The sequence below is a fragment of the Ursus maritimus genome, unplaced genomic scaffold (genome assembly GCF_017311325.1).
Source record: "Ursus maritimus isolate PB19 unplaced genomic scaffold, ASM1731132v1 scaffold_17, whole genome shotgun sequence".
NCBI lineage: Eukaryota > Metazoa > Chordata > Mammalia > Carnivora > Ursidae > Ursus > Ursus maritimus.
The window spans coordinates 19,497,373-19,511,796 of NW_024424119.1; positions in this window are offsets into that span (position 1 = coordinate 19,497,373).

Consider the following 14,424-nt stretch of genomic DNA (forward strand, 5'->3'; position numbering starts at 1 on the left):
TATCCAGCTAATTCCAGCTTGTCCTTTAAGACTTCACAGGGGCATGACTTTCTCCCGAGTTAGACACCCCTTCTCTGTGGCACTGTAGCACCTTATGTATATGTCCATTAAAGCACCCACTGTTATTACCGGCTATGTATTTAGCTCTTCCACTAGACAGTCATATTTTTAATTTTAAAAATCGTGTTTATTGGGGCACATGGGTGGCTCAGTTGGTTAAGTGATTTTGGCTCAGGTCATGATCTCAGGGTTGTGAGATCAAGCCCTGTGTTGGGGTGGAGTCTGCTTAGGATTCTCTCTCTCACTTTCCCTTTGCCCCTCCCCACCTACCTCTCAAAAAATAAAAAATAAAAATAGCATTATTATATTATATTATTATTATATTTAATATATATTAATTTATTATATCCAATAAAAACATATAAATAATATATTTTAATATGTAATATTATTATATTATAATTATATTATTTTTTTTTTTAGTGTGCTATCGTCTGAATTTTGTCCTGTCCCTCCAAATTTATATGTTGAAGCCCTAACCCCCCATGCTCTGTTATTTGGACATGAGGTCTTTGGGACGTATAGCTGATCCTTCACAACATGGACTTGAACTGTGTGGGTCCACTTATACACTGATAGTATGCTACTGTAAATGCATTTTTCTCTTCCTTATGATTTTCTTTTTATTTTCTCTCTCTTACTTTACTGTAACAATACAGTATATTATATATAAAGCATGCAAAATATGTGTTAATCAACTGTTTATGTTATTGGTAACCTTCCGGTCAACAGTAAGCTATTAAATATTAAAGTTTTGGGGCAGTCAAGCGTGACAAGTGCATTTTCAACTGTGTGAGGGGTGAGGGTGGGGTTGGGCACCCTCAACCTCAGCATTGTTCAAGGATCAACTGTAATTAATTTGGTTTGACTAGGTTATGAGGGTGGAGCTTGATTTCTCTCTACACACGCACATAGAAGAGGTCATGTGAGCATGCAGTGAGATGACAGCCACCTACAAGCCAAGAGAAGAGGCCTGAGTGAAAACTTCCTTGAAAGCACCTGATCTTGGACTACCCAGCCTCCAGAATTGTGAAAGATAAATTTCTTGTTTTAAGCTACCTAAGTTATGGTATTTTACTATTGCAACATGGGCTAAGAGCAGTTTTCGTTAGGTTTACGGAAAAATTGAGCAGAAAGTAGAATTCCCAAATAGCCCCTCATCACCCCTCCACAAGATTCCTTTATTATTAACACCACATGTTAGTATGCTACATTTGTTACCACTGATGAGCCCACATTGATAAATTATTATTAGAAAGTGATTTTTAAAAATCTCCATATCCTGAGTCCCTAGGGATGTGCCTGATACATTGCAGGAGCTCACTAATTTTTTATTAAAATAAAAAATTAAAAGAACAAATAATTGGATGAATAAATGAGGGCTCTGAAACACATGATTCAGCTAAAATAGGATCTATCATTACGGAGTGCTGATTACCTCGCCACCGTCGCTACTCGGAATGCAACGGGCAGATGTACAGCTCCTCTTAACATCCTCTTACAGGCTAGGTGCTCTTTAGTATGTTCTTTTCCCACCTTCACCTTCAAAGACATGTGGTGTTCAAAATTTACCTCATCATTACAATACTGAGAGCAAATTTGGGACTAGAGAACGATTTTGGTAATCTTGAAACATGAACTCTCATTTTTCACAATTCTGTCTGCCTCATTTAAAAAATGAGACAGATTTTTCAAGGAGCATCCAGATCTGGTAAGCTCCTGTTCTTGCCTGTAATTTCTTATTCAATTACTCGTCCTCTTACTACCTCCCACCCCCACTCAAGACTTCACTGAATATTTTTATTCTACCAGTGTTGCCCTCCCACTGCTCCCCAAATTGGTCATGGGCCCAGAGATAAGTAAAGGATTTTTTTCTTTGTCAGAGATGGCAAACCCAGGCTGCCTGCTAAGCACAAGGGTAAGAGTGATGGTAAGCATTACGGATTTCTACAGTTATTTCTGGAAAGTTCTGGAAGAACCTCTGTTAAACATTTTTAAAGGTTCAAGACTCTACAGTGACATTTTACTTTCAGCTCTAGAATATGATAAAAGCACAGAGCCCTGAACACAGTAAGGAACTCGTAGATAATTACTGTTGATTGACTGGGTCACTCCAATATATAACCTGAGTAGTACTAAAGCACTACTCTTTCTTAGAAGGGTTTCGTTTTTGTTTTTGTTTTGAAGGAAGCAAGATATAAAAGAATCCCATGGGCGCCTGGGTGGCGCAGTCGTTAAGTGTCGGCCTTGGGCTCAGGGCGTGATCATCAGGGTGTGATCACGGCGTTCTGGGATGGAGCCCCACATCAGGCTCCTCCGCCATGAGCCTGCTTCTTCCTCTCCCACTCCCCCTGCTTCTTCCTCTCCCACTCCCCCTGCTTGTGTTCCCTCTCTCGCTGGCTGTCTCTGTCAAATAAATAAAGTCTTTAAAAAAAAAAAAAAAGAATCTCAACGCTTAGTGATTGTATCAAAATGTGGGTTTACCATAGATAAAATATTTCTTAAAATTTAAGAAGCTACCAAATGTGATGGCTTTTTAGAATTGTATCAACACAATTTAAAGGAATATTGTAATTTTAACAGTCATCCATAAAGTCTAATAAAATAAATCTTAAAAATGAGTCCTCCATAATATAACTGACTAAATAACATAGTTCTTGCTTGACACTGAAATAATATAGGATTCAGAGCCACACTCTCTTGGCAAGCTACCTTTTCTTTCTTTAATTCTTGTCAGGTTTTCACTGTCAGTATTTATAGTTCTAGGAAAGATTGAAAATGCTGAGCAAGAAAATGGAAGCTGTTATGTTAAGTAAGATTAAACAGATTTTATTATTGTAAGCCTTTTCAGAGCTTGTACTAGGCTAATGTAACTCAATTATCTGAGAGGGAGCTTAATATGCATTCCAGTCATATTTTGACTGCAACACTGTTTTTGAAGTATACAAGTTAACACCTAGAAGAACAGGGTTCAGTAGAACACAAACTTGGGAAAAGTAGCATTAAAATTAAGCATAGTAAAACAGTTTTTTCTTTACAATGTACTGAATCAGTGCTAGGACTTGTGCCCTAGATGACTACCTGGTCTCACCCTAGCGTGGCCCTGCCCTGATTTGTCTCTGGACCTTACAGCCACTCATTCAAGATCAAACCCTGGGGCTGGGAACCAGGTCCTAGGTCCTAGGTCCCAGGTCATGAGCTGGGTCATGCCCCCAGGATTGCACAAGCTATCACCCCCTTCCTCTCCTTCAATAAAGAATTCCTTACCTTTGAATTGGGTTTTACAATTTTCAAAGTACTTTCAAATACAAACTATCTCTTTCAAAAAGTAGTAAATCACACAAAAACCTGCACAGGAATGTTTATAGCAGATTTACTCATAATTTCCAAAACTTGGAAGCAATCAAAGTATCCTTCAGTAGGTAAATTGATATATAAACTGTGGTACATCAAGACTATGGAATCTTACTCAATGCTAAAAAGAAAAGAGCTATCAAGCCATTGAAAGACATAAAAGAAACTTATATGCATAGTTCTAAGTGAAAGACACCAATCTGAGAAGGCTACATAATCTATGATTCTTACTATACGACATTCTAGAAAAGGCAAAATTATGGTGACAGTAAAAAGATCAGTGGTCTCCAGGGGTTGGGGGAGAGGGAAGAGGGATGAATGGGAAGAGCACAGAGGATTTTGGGGGCAGTGAAACTACTTTGCATGATACCATAGTGATGGATACATGTTATTATATGTTTGTCTAAACCAATAGAATGTACAACACCAAGAATGAAGCCTGAGGTAAATCATGGACTTTGGGTTATCAGATGTGTCAGTGTAGATTCATCAGTTGTAACAAATATAGCCACTCTGATGGGTATGTTGCTAAGGGGGGAGGCTGTGCATGTGTGGGCTTGGACAGTATATGGGAAATCTCTATACCTCCTTCTCAATTTTGCTATGAACATAAAACTACTCTAAAAAATAAAGTCTTCAAAAAAATATACTAGCCAAAATGTTAATGAACTATTATATAAAGTAATGAATTAGATAGAGTATCTTTGTTTTGTTAATGAGGAAAGAGAGATTTAGACCCTAAGGACCTGACCACAGTTACCTGGCCAGTAAGTTGCTACTGGGCCTGGGGTTATAGTTTCTAGTTCAAGCCACTGCACTGAGTTTACTCTTCAAGCTGTACCTTGCCTGCGACTTACATCTGAGGTTCTCTGGAGGTGACAACAAAACGCATCTTCAGTGGTTTAGAAATCTCACAAGGGTACTTCTCAAATCATCTTCCTGTGGTACTATCTAAATGGGCCTTGTTGAAATGGGATACAAATTAGGTTACTGCAGGGAAGAGGGATAGGGAAGAAGTTTAGTAATGGCCAACCTCAAGATGGAGATATGTTCTTATAAAAATCTGACTAGTTTCTTCCATCTCAAGAGGATAAAATAAATGGAAATGAATGGATTTTGATGAAAGCAAGCCTTGTTTAGTCATAAGGAATTGGATCATGGCAAGAAGAATATTTAAATTCCCAAAGAGGTTGCCATGGGCAACCTGTGAAACTGGCCCAGGAAAAGGTCCCTAGGGAGTGAATGTGAAGGCATGATTTAGCTTGAGGGCAGGGCTGACTCAGTGACCTCTAGTCTTCTAGTTGTGTGTGCTGGTGATCACATGTAATCAGAAGGAAGAGATGGGGATCAGGTAGATGTCCTCAGTCCTGAAGTGTAAAGCTAGTTGTTCTAACGGGAAAATGAAAATGTTATGATTCAGAGATATTTATCTTTAATGGGTGCAGTTTTGCTGATCAGAATCCAGCTGGTTTCTTCAAAAATCAGCCAGTGGAAGCGGAGGCCCATCTACAGGAAACATTACAATACCAGCTTTCTAACAAGTCATGAGTCATATAAAAACAAGAGCGATGAAGTTAGGCAAGCATCCTGTCCATGACTTTGTGTTTTAACAATTGAAGGCAAATTCTTTTATTTTGGAAGACAAGTGATTAAACAGGAAGAATCACTGATTCCATAAAAAATACCTACAGCTGCTCTAAAGCTCCTTTAAAAGAAAGAGACTTTGCAGGGGAAGGGTAATGGAGGTCAATCAGCAATTCTGCTAGGACACCAGAGACTTCAAAAGGGCAGTTTTGTTTAAGGTTAAGCAAGGTGGGAGGCCAAGGCTCATTCAAATGTAAAATACTAAGACATTTAGGACTGCTGCCCGGCAAAGTCAGGCCACAATGCTAACAAGATGGAACTGATTAGAGGAAACTTTTTTTCCTTCTAATCCAATGCTAACCCACTCCCTGTTTTCAAAGTACATCAAATGAAAGACGTACATTACTATTCAGGAAATTAAACTAAATTGAAAACCAGCCAATTCTCAAGTGTACATATTAAGGCTACGATGTACTCTAAGGATATTGTTAATGAACCTTCAAAATGTAATCATGTCAGGGCCTTACCTTATCTTTTGGTTTATACATACATAGTTCTTTAAAACCCACACAAATACTATGTAAGACATTCTAAAAAGGTATCATCCTGGGGCGCCTGGGTGGCACAGCGGTTAAGCGTCTGCCTTCGGCTCAGGGCGTGATCCCGGCGTTCCCTCTCTCGCTGGCTGTCTCTACCTCTGTCAAATAAATAAATAAAATCTTTAAAAAAATAAAAATAAAAAATAAATAAAAAGGTATCATCCTCATTCCAAATTATTTAAAAAGTGTACATGAGTAGACATCTTCCCAGCACATTAAACCTAACACTGTGTCCACTTGAAAAGAGCAAAGGAAGTGAAAATATTGCTTACGAATGACCTTATTATATAATCTTGTCAACTCGCTGTTTCACAAAAGAAAGGGAGCCATAAATTTGGAGCATGGTAACATTAACAAAATTATCAAGACTTTATCTAATGTTGATTTACATTTCAGATCTGAAGACGTGAAGATATGATTACAGGCTTCCCCTCCTGCTGCAGGATTTGCTTCTTTGCGAAAGCAGGAGCTGCTTCTGCCCTGAAGCTTTGCCTGAACACAAAGTAGCTGTTCTGGCAGAAGGATAGTATGGATATACATATATTAAGTACTGCAAGAAATTAGACGGAGTATAAGAAAGAGGATCACCTGATAGCTTCCAATCTTTTTAGGAAAATAAGCAAAAAAAAAAAAAAGATAGTATTCTATTTCTATTTCTTCTGATGCAGACTTAGCAAACTAGACCAACTATAAGATAAATACTACACAACCAATTATAATGTACATTTTTTCAATTGGGGAGTAGTTAACAAATTTAATTGGAAAAATATCCACAACATATAGTTCAATGAAACAGTATATGTTTAACTAAACTCATATGCTTGAACTCTGTGCCTGCTTTCTCATCTACAAAGTGGGATAATAATGGCATCTACTACATGGAGTTTCTGTAAAGATAAATGAGTTACAACCGATAAGACGTTTATATGCGATGCCTGGTATATAGTAGATTTTAAAAAACTGTTAGGGAGTAAACTGGTGGAGTTGAGAGGGTACAGTGGTTGAAATGAGAACTACCTGTGAAATGTCTGTGCCTGGCTTTCTGGAAGCATGAAGATGCAGTGAGCCTCAAAAGGTATGGCTTAAAGTGCCCCAAGGCGCTGGACTTGCTCCTCCTATGCCCAAGGTATATGCAGCACCGTGGCCACGAACCTGAAAGGGTCCTGAGGATTGAAACAGGCAGCATCATGACAGCACGCAGAGAGCTATGAAACAGAACCCCCTGATGCCTTAGCACTGTTTAAAACACCAGAATTCCAGCACAAAGACAGAGCAGGGGTGGTGCAGGGGTGGGGGGAAGCACGGGAATGACTGAGTCAAAATTCCCTGCCAAACCAATGAGATAAAGGCCAGGAGTAGAAGTTAGTTTAGCCATAATCCAAAAACGTGATATTTCCTGCCTATCCATGTTGGTGGAATTAGCTTCATATCTGCTAAAATCATTCAGTTACTATTATTTTTATCCTCCTCCTCTTTCTCCAGTGAGCTAGTAACTGATCTACGCTCTGTAGGACTCCTGAGGCAGAGAGTAATGCTGGGTCTAGGCTGCGGAGCTGGTGTCACATTCCCAATACATGCCAAATGAAGGATGGAAATCACGCAAGCCTTAGCATTTAAGGCATCATTAAGTTCCATGAGAATACATGCTAAAACAGTGCTTTCTTTCTTACATTTTCTTATCTAAGAGAAGAATGAATACAGAGAGTAGTGCACAAGAACCCTCAGGGCTCTGGGGGCGTAGCCCTAACGCACTAACTTCAACCAACGCAGCTCTTTGTAATCATCTGTTATGTGTCAAAAATAACACATGAATTTCACATTCTACTACACAAAATATTCATGCCTGTTTAATGTGAAAATAAAGTTCCTCCCACATACCTTCTATCCCCAGTTTTCAACTAAAACTAATGTTCCAGGAAAGGGGCACCTGGGTGGCTCAGTCCTTTGAGTGTCGGACTCTTAGTTTTGGCTCAGGTCGTGATTTCATGGGTCATAGGAGGCAGCCCCAATCTGCTAGAAGATTCACTCCCTCTGCCCCTCTCCTCCTATGTTCTTTCTCCAGAATAAATAAATAAATCTTTAAAAACAATAAAAAATAATTCCCAAATAAAACTGATGTTCCAGGAGAATGTGCTTATCCTGTGGATGTATGAACTGCTGGGCAGCTGGCTGTGCGGTTTCCTTTTATTTCCTTTCTATTTTTTTTTAAAGATTTTATTTATTTATTTGACAGAGAGATAGACAGCGAGAGAGGGAACACAGGCAGGGGGAGTGGGAGAGGAAGAAGCAGGCTCCCAGGGGAGGAGCCTGATGTGGGACTCAATCCCAGGACTCTGGGATCATGCCCTGGGCCGAAGGCAGACGCCTAATGACTGAGCCACCCAGACGCCCCCTCCTTTCTATTTTTTTAAATTTTTCTTTTTTAATTTAAATTTTACTTAGTTAACATACACTGCAATATTGATTTCTGGAGTAGAATTCAGTGATTCATCACTTACGTACAACACCCAGTGCTCAGCACGACAATCCCCTCTTTAATACCCATCACCCATCTGGTCCATGCCCCACCCACGTCCCTCCATCAACCCTCAGTTTGTTCTCTATTGTCAGGAGTCCCTTATGGTTTGTTTCCCTCTCTCCTTCCCCCCTGCTTTTCCATATGTTCATTTGTTTTCCTTCTCAAATTCCACATAGAGTGAGATCATAATGTATTTGTCCTTTTCTGACTGACTTAATTTGCTTAAAATAAAATACACTCTAGCTCCATCCACGTCATTGCAAATGGCAAGATTTCATTCTTTTTGATGGCTGAGTAATATTCCACTGTAACTATACATGTACCACATCTTCTTTATCCACTCACCAGTTGATGGACATTTGGGCTCTTTCCATAGCTTAGCTATTGTTGATAATGCTGCTATAAACATCAGGGTGCATGTAACCCTTCAAAACTGTATTTTTGTATCCTTTGGGTAAATGCCTAGTAGCGCAATCGCTGGATCATAGGGTAGATTTATTTTTAAATTTTGAGGAACCTCCATACTGTTCTCTGGAGTGGCTATGCCAGTTTGCATTCCCACCAACAGTGCATGAGGGTTCTCCTTTCTCTTCATCCTCACCAACACCTGTTGTTTCTTCTGTTCTTAATTTTAGCTGTTCTGACAGGTGTGAGGAGGTAGCTCATTGTGGTTTTGATTTGTGTTTCCCTGATGATGAATGATGTTGAGAATCTTTCCGTGTGTCTGTTAGCCATCTGTATCTTCTTTGGAAAAGTGTCTATTCATGTCTTCTGCCCATTTCTTAACTGGATTATTTGGTTTTTGGGTGTTGAGTTTGATAACTTCTTTATAGATTTTGGATACTAACCCCTTATAAGATATGTCATTTGCAAATATCTTCTCCCATTCCGTAGGCTGCCTTTTAGTTTTGTTGATTGTTTCCTTCATTGTGCAGAAGCTTTTTAACTGGATGAAGTCCCAATAATTCAATTTGCTTTTGTTTCCCTTGCCTCTGGCAACATGTCTAGTAAGAAGTTGCTGTGGCCGAGGTCAAAGAGGTTGCTGCCTGTGTTCTCTAGGATTTTGACAGTTTCTTGTCTCACATTAAGGTCTTTCTTCCATTTTGAATTTATTTTTGTGTATGGTGTAAGAAAGTGGTCCAGTTTCACTCTTCTGTGTGTTGCTGTTGAGTTTTCCCAAAACCATCTGTTGAAGAGACAGTCTTTTTTCCATCCGATAGTCTTTCTTGCTTTGTTGAAGATTAGTTGATCATATAGTTGTGGGTTCAATTCTGGGTTCTCTATTCTATTCCATTGATCTGCTGTTTTTGTGCCAGTACCATGCTGTCTTGATGACTACAGCTTTGTAATATAGCTTGAAATCTGGAATTGTGATGCCTCCAGTTTCATTTTTCTTTTTCAGGATTGCTTTGGCTATTCATGGCCTTTTGTGGTTCCATACACACTTTAGGATTGTTTGTTCTAGCTCTGTGAAAATGCTGTTGCTCTTTTATAGGTAGGAATTACCTTATATGTGTAGATTGCTTTGGGTAGTATAGACATTTTAACAATGTTTGTTCTTCCAATCTATGAGGATGGAATGCTTTTCCATTTCTTTGTGTCCTCTTCAATTTCTTTCATAAGTGTTCTATAGTTTTCAGCATGCATATCTTTTACCTTTTTAGTTAGGTTTATTCCTAGGTATCTTATTGTTTTTAGTGCAATTGCAAATGGAATTGATTCCTTCATTTCTTTTTCTGCTCCTTCATTACTGGTGTATAGAAACACAAAAGATTTCTTCACATTGATCTTGTGTCTTGCCACTTAGCTAAATTCACTTATTAGTTTTAGCAATTTTTTGGTGGAGTCTTTCGGGTTTTCTACATAGAGTATCACGTCGTTCTGCAAATAGTGGAAGTTTGACTTCTTCCTTGCTGATTTGGATGTCTTTTATTTGTTTTTGTTGTCTGACTGCTGAGGCTAAGACTTTCAATACTATATTAAATAGTAGTGGTGAGAGTGGACATTCTTGTCTTGTTTCTGACTGTATAAGAAAGGCTTTCAGTTTTTCCCCATTGAGGATGATATTAGCTGTGGGTTTTTTGCATATGGTCTTTATGATGTTGAGGTATGTTCTGTCTATCCCCATTTTATCGAGGGGTTTTTATCAAGAATGGATGCTGTATTTTGTTAAATGATCTTTTCTGCATCTATTGACAAGATCATATGGTTCATATCCTTTCTTTTTTATTAATGTAGTGTATCATGTCGATTGATTTGTGAATAATGAACCATCCCTATAGGCCAGAAATAAATCCCACTTGATTGTAGTGAATAATTCTTTTAATGTACTGTCAAATTCAATTTGCTAGTATTTTATCGAGAATTTTTGCACCCATGTTCATCAGGAATACTGGCCTGTAATTCTCCTTTTTATTCGGGTCTTTGTCTGGTTTTGGAATCAAGGTAATGCTGACTTCATAGAATAAGTTTAGAAGTTTTCCTTCCATTTCTGTTTTTTTGGAACAGTTTGAGAAGAACAGGTATTAACTCTTCTTTAAATGTCTGATAGAATTCCCCTTGGAAGTCAGTTGGCCCAGGACTTTTGTAAGTTGGGAGATTTTTGATTACTGATTCAATGTCTTTGCTGGTTATGGATCTGTTCAAATTTTCTATATTTTCCTGTTCCAGTTTTGGTAGTTTGTAAGTTTCTAGGAATTTGTCCATTTCATCCAGGTTGCCCAATTTGTTGGCATATAATTTTTCATAATATTATATTATAATTGTATTTCTGTGGTATCGGTTGTGATCTCTCCTCTTTCATTTGTGATTTTATCTATTTGGGTCCTTTGTCTTTTCTTTTTGTTAAGTCTGGCTAGGGGTTTGTCAATTTTATTAATTCTTTCAATGAACCAGCTCTCAGTTTCACTGATCTGTTTATTGTTTTTGTTTGCTTGTTTCTATATTGTTTATTTCTGCTCCGATCTTTATTATTTCCCTTCTGCTGGCTTTTGGCTTTATTTGCTGTTCCTTTTCTAACTCCTTTAGGTGTAAGTTTAGGTTGTATATTTGAGACTTTTCTTGCTTCTTGAGGTAGGCCTGTATAGCAATATACTTCCCTTTTAGGGAATGCCTTTGCTGTATCCTAAAGGTTTTAGACTATCGTGTTTTTAGTTTCATTTGCTCCATGTATTTTTTAAATTCTACTTTAATTTCCTGGTTAACTCATTCATTCTTAAGTAGGATGTTCTTTAAAGTCCATGTAGTTGAGGTCTTTCCAAATTTTTTCCTGTGTTGAATTCAAGTTTCATAACACCGTGGTCTGAAAATATGCATGGTATGATCTCAATCTTTTTGTACTTGTCGAGGTCTGATTTGTGACCCAGTATGTGATCTATTCTGGAGAATGTTCTATGTGCACTTGAAAAGAATGTGTATTTTGCTGCTCTAAGATGAAATGTTCTAAATATATCTGTGAAGTCCATCCTGTCAGTGTGTCATTCAAAGCCATTGTTTCCTTGTTGATTTTCTGCTTAGATGATCTGTCCATTGCTGTAAGTAGGGTATTAAAATTCCCTACCATTACTGTATTATTATCAATTTGTTTCTTATGTTTATTATTAATTTATTTATAGATTTGGTTGCTCCCAAGTTGGGGGCATAAATATTTATAATTGCTAGATCTTCTTGATGTATAGATCCCTTAATTATGATATAATGCTCTTCTTCATCTCTTGTTACAGAGTTTGTTTTAAAATCTAATTTGTCTGATATAAGTATGGCTACTCTGGCTTTCTTTCAATGTCCATTAGCACGATAGATTGTTCTCCATCCCCTCATGTTCTTTTTTTCCTTTTTTTCTTTTTAAGATTTATTTATTTATTTGAGAGAGAGAGAAAGTGAGAGAGAGCAAGCAGGGGGAGGGTCAGAAGGAGAGAGTGACAAGCAGACTCCGTGCTGAGCACAGAGCCCGACACCGAGCTCAATCCCCGTACCCTGATATCATGACCTGAGCTGAAATCAAGAGTCAGATGTTCAACCAACTGAGCCACCCGGGTGCCCCATCCATCCATTCACTTTCAATCTGCAGGTGTCTTTGTCTAAAATGAGTGTCTTCTAAGGAGACTAATGGGTCTTGTTTTTTTTTTTTTTCCCCACTCTGATACTCTATGTCTTTTGATTGGAGCATTTAGTTCATTCACATTCAGAGAGATTACTGAAAGATATGAATTTAGTGTCATGTTACCTGCAGAATTGGTGTTTTTTATGATGTTCTCTGGTCCCTTCTAGTCTTTGCTGCTTTTGCTCTTTTTTCCCCAAAAAGTCCCCCTTAATATTTTTTGCAGGGCTGGTTTAGTGATCATGAACTCCTTTAGCTTTTGTTTGTCTGGGAAACTCTTTATCTCTTCTATTTTTAATGACAGTCTTGCTGGATAAAGTATTCTTGGCTGCATATTTTTCCCATTCAGCACGTTGAATATATACTACCACTTTCTTCTGGCCTTCCAAGTTTCTGTGGACAGATCTGCTGCCAACCTGATCTGTCTTCTCTTGTAGGTTAAGGACTTTTTTTCCTCTGGCTGTTTTCAGGATTCTTTCTTTGTCTATGCGTTTTGTGAATTTGAGTATGATACGCCTTAGTGATGGTCAGCTTTTGTTGAATTGCATGGGAGTTCTCTGTGCTTTTTGGATTTTGATGTGCGTGTCCTTCCCCTGATTAGTGAAGTTTTCAGGTATAATTTCTTCCAATAAACTTCTGCTCCTTTATCTCCCTCTTCATCTTCTGGGACTCCTATGATAAGGATATTATTCTGCTTTAACAAGTTGCTCAGTTCCCTGAGTCTACCTTTGTGATCTATTACTTTTATTTCCCTCTTCTTTTCAGCTTCATTATTTTCCATAATTTTATCTTCTATATCACTGATTCTTTCCTCTGTTTCATCCATCCTCATTTTTATGGCATCCATTCGGGTTTGCATCTCAGGTTATAGCATTTTTAATTTTGGCTTGACTAGATTTTAGTTCTTTTATCTCTGCAGTAAGGGATTCTCTAGTGCCTTCTTTGCTTTTTTCCAACCCAGCTAGTATCCTTAAAATTGTTTTAAATTCTAGTTCAGATATCTTACTTATACCTGCATTGGTTAAATCTCTGGCTGTCATTTCTTTCTGTTCTTTCTTTTGGGGTGAATTCCTCTGTCTCGTCATTTTGGAGGAGGAAAAAAGGCAAAACAAAACAAAATAAAAATCAAAAAATTGAAAAAAATTAAAAAATAAAATACATAAGGGAAGCTAGATCCTAGGTGTGTTTTGGTCTGGCTGCTATGACACCCTTGACAGAAAAAGTGTAGAAAGAAAACAAAGGAAAGGAAAGAAGAAAAAAATTTAAAAATACATATATAAACTAAAATAAATAAAAAATAAAAATTGCTCTTTCTGAATCCAAAAAACAAACAAAAACAAAGACAAAAACCAAAAAACCCAAAAAGAAACAAACAAAATCCAAAGTAGGATAGATACCATTTGCCCTAGAGCTGAAGCTTGGCAGCACTCTATGATCAGTAGACTTGGTTTGTTTGGGTTTATGCTGATTTTCTGGGGGAGGGGCCTGTTGCTCTGATTGACAGATGGAATTGCTGTAGTGGAGATGGGCTTGCATGGGGCAGGGGGCAGGGGACAGGGCCTGATATAGCAGCTCTGTTCTCTACTGGGCACTGTTTAGCTCACACAGGTGGATCAAGCTGGTGGGTGCAGGGGAGAAAATGGCTTCTCCCGTTTTCTCCTCTCTGGACCTGGAAATGCATGCCACCCCTCTTCAGTAAGCCTGCACAGACACACAAACAATGGCCTCTCCTGTATCCCTGGTTTCTGTCAGATCTCTGCCTTCACCCTGTGTCCTAGCTGTCCACCTGCCAAACCGTGCAACACTGCTGTGTTTTATCTCGGGCATGGCTGTATTTCAAAATCACACACATCAGAGACCCCTGGGTGCAGACCCACACTGATCCTCTGAAGGAGGGTCTCCTGCAGTTGTGGCTGGTGCTGGCTTGTCCCAGATGACAGCAGAGAGACTGCAGAGTGGTTTGGAGTTATGGTAAATTGCAACACACAGCCAGCACCAGGGTTTGCCACCTTTCACCTGTGTTTTTGTTCCTGAACTGGTGAGTGGGACAGTTCCATGGAGCCTGCAGGGTTCTTTGCCCGAGGACAGGCCGTATCCCCTCTACCAAATGTGCTCCAAGCAGGGGAACTGTTTCTCCCCATGTGACCCTGGGGATCCTCAGGTTGCCCGCTGCTGGGGTTCAGCTCTGCTCTTCCTCTCGTGTGGACGTG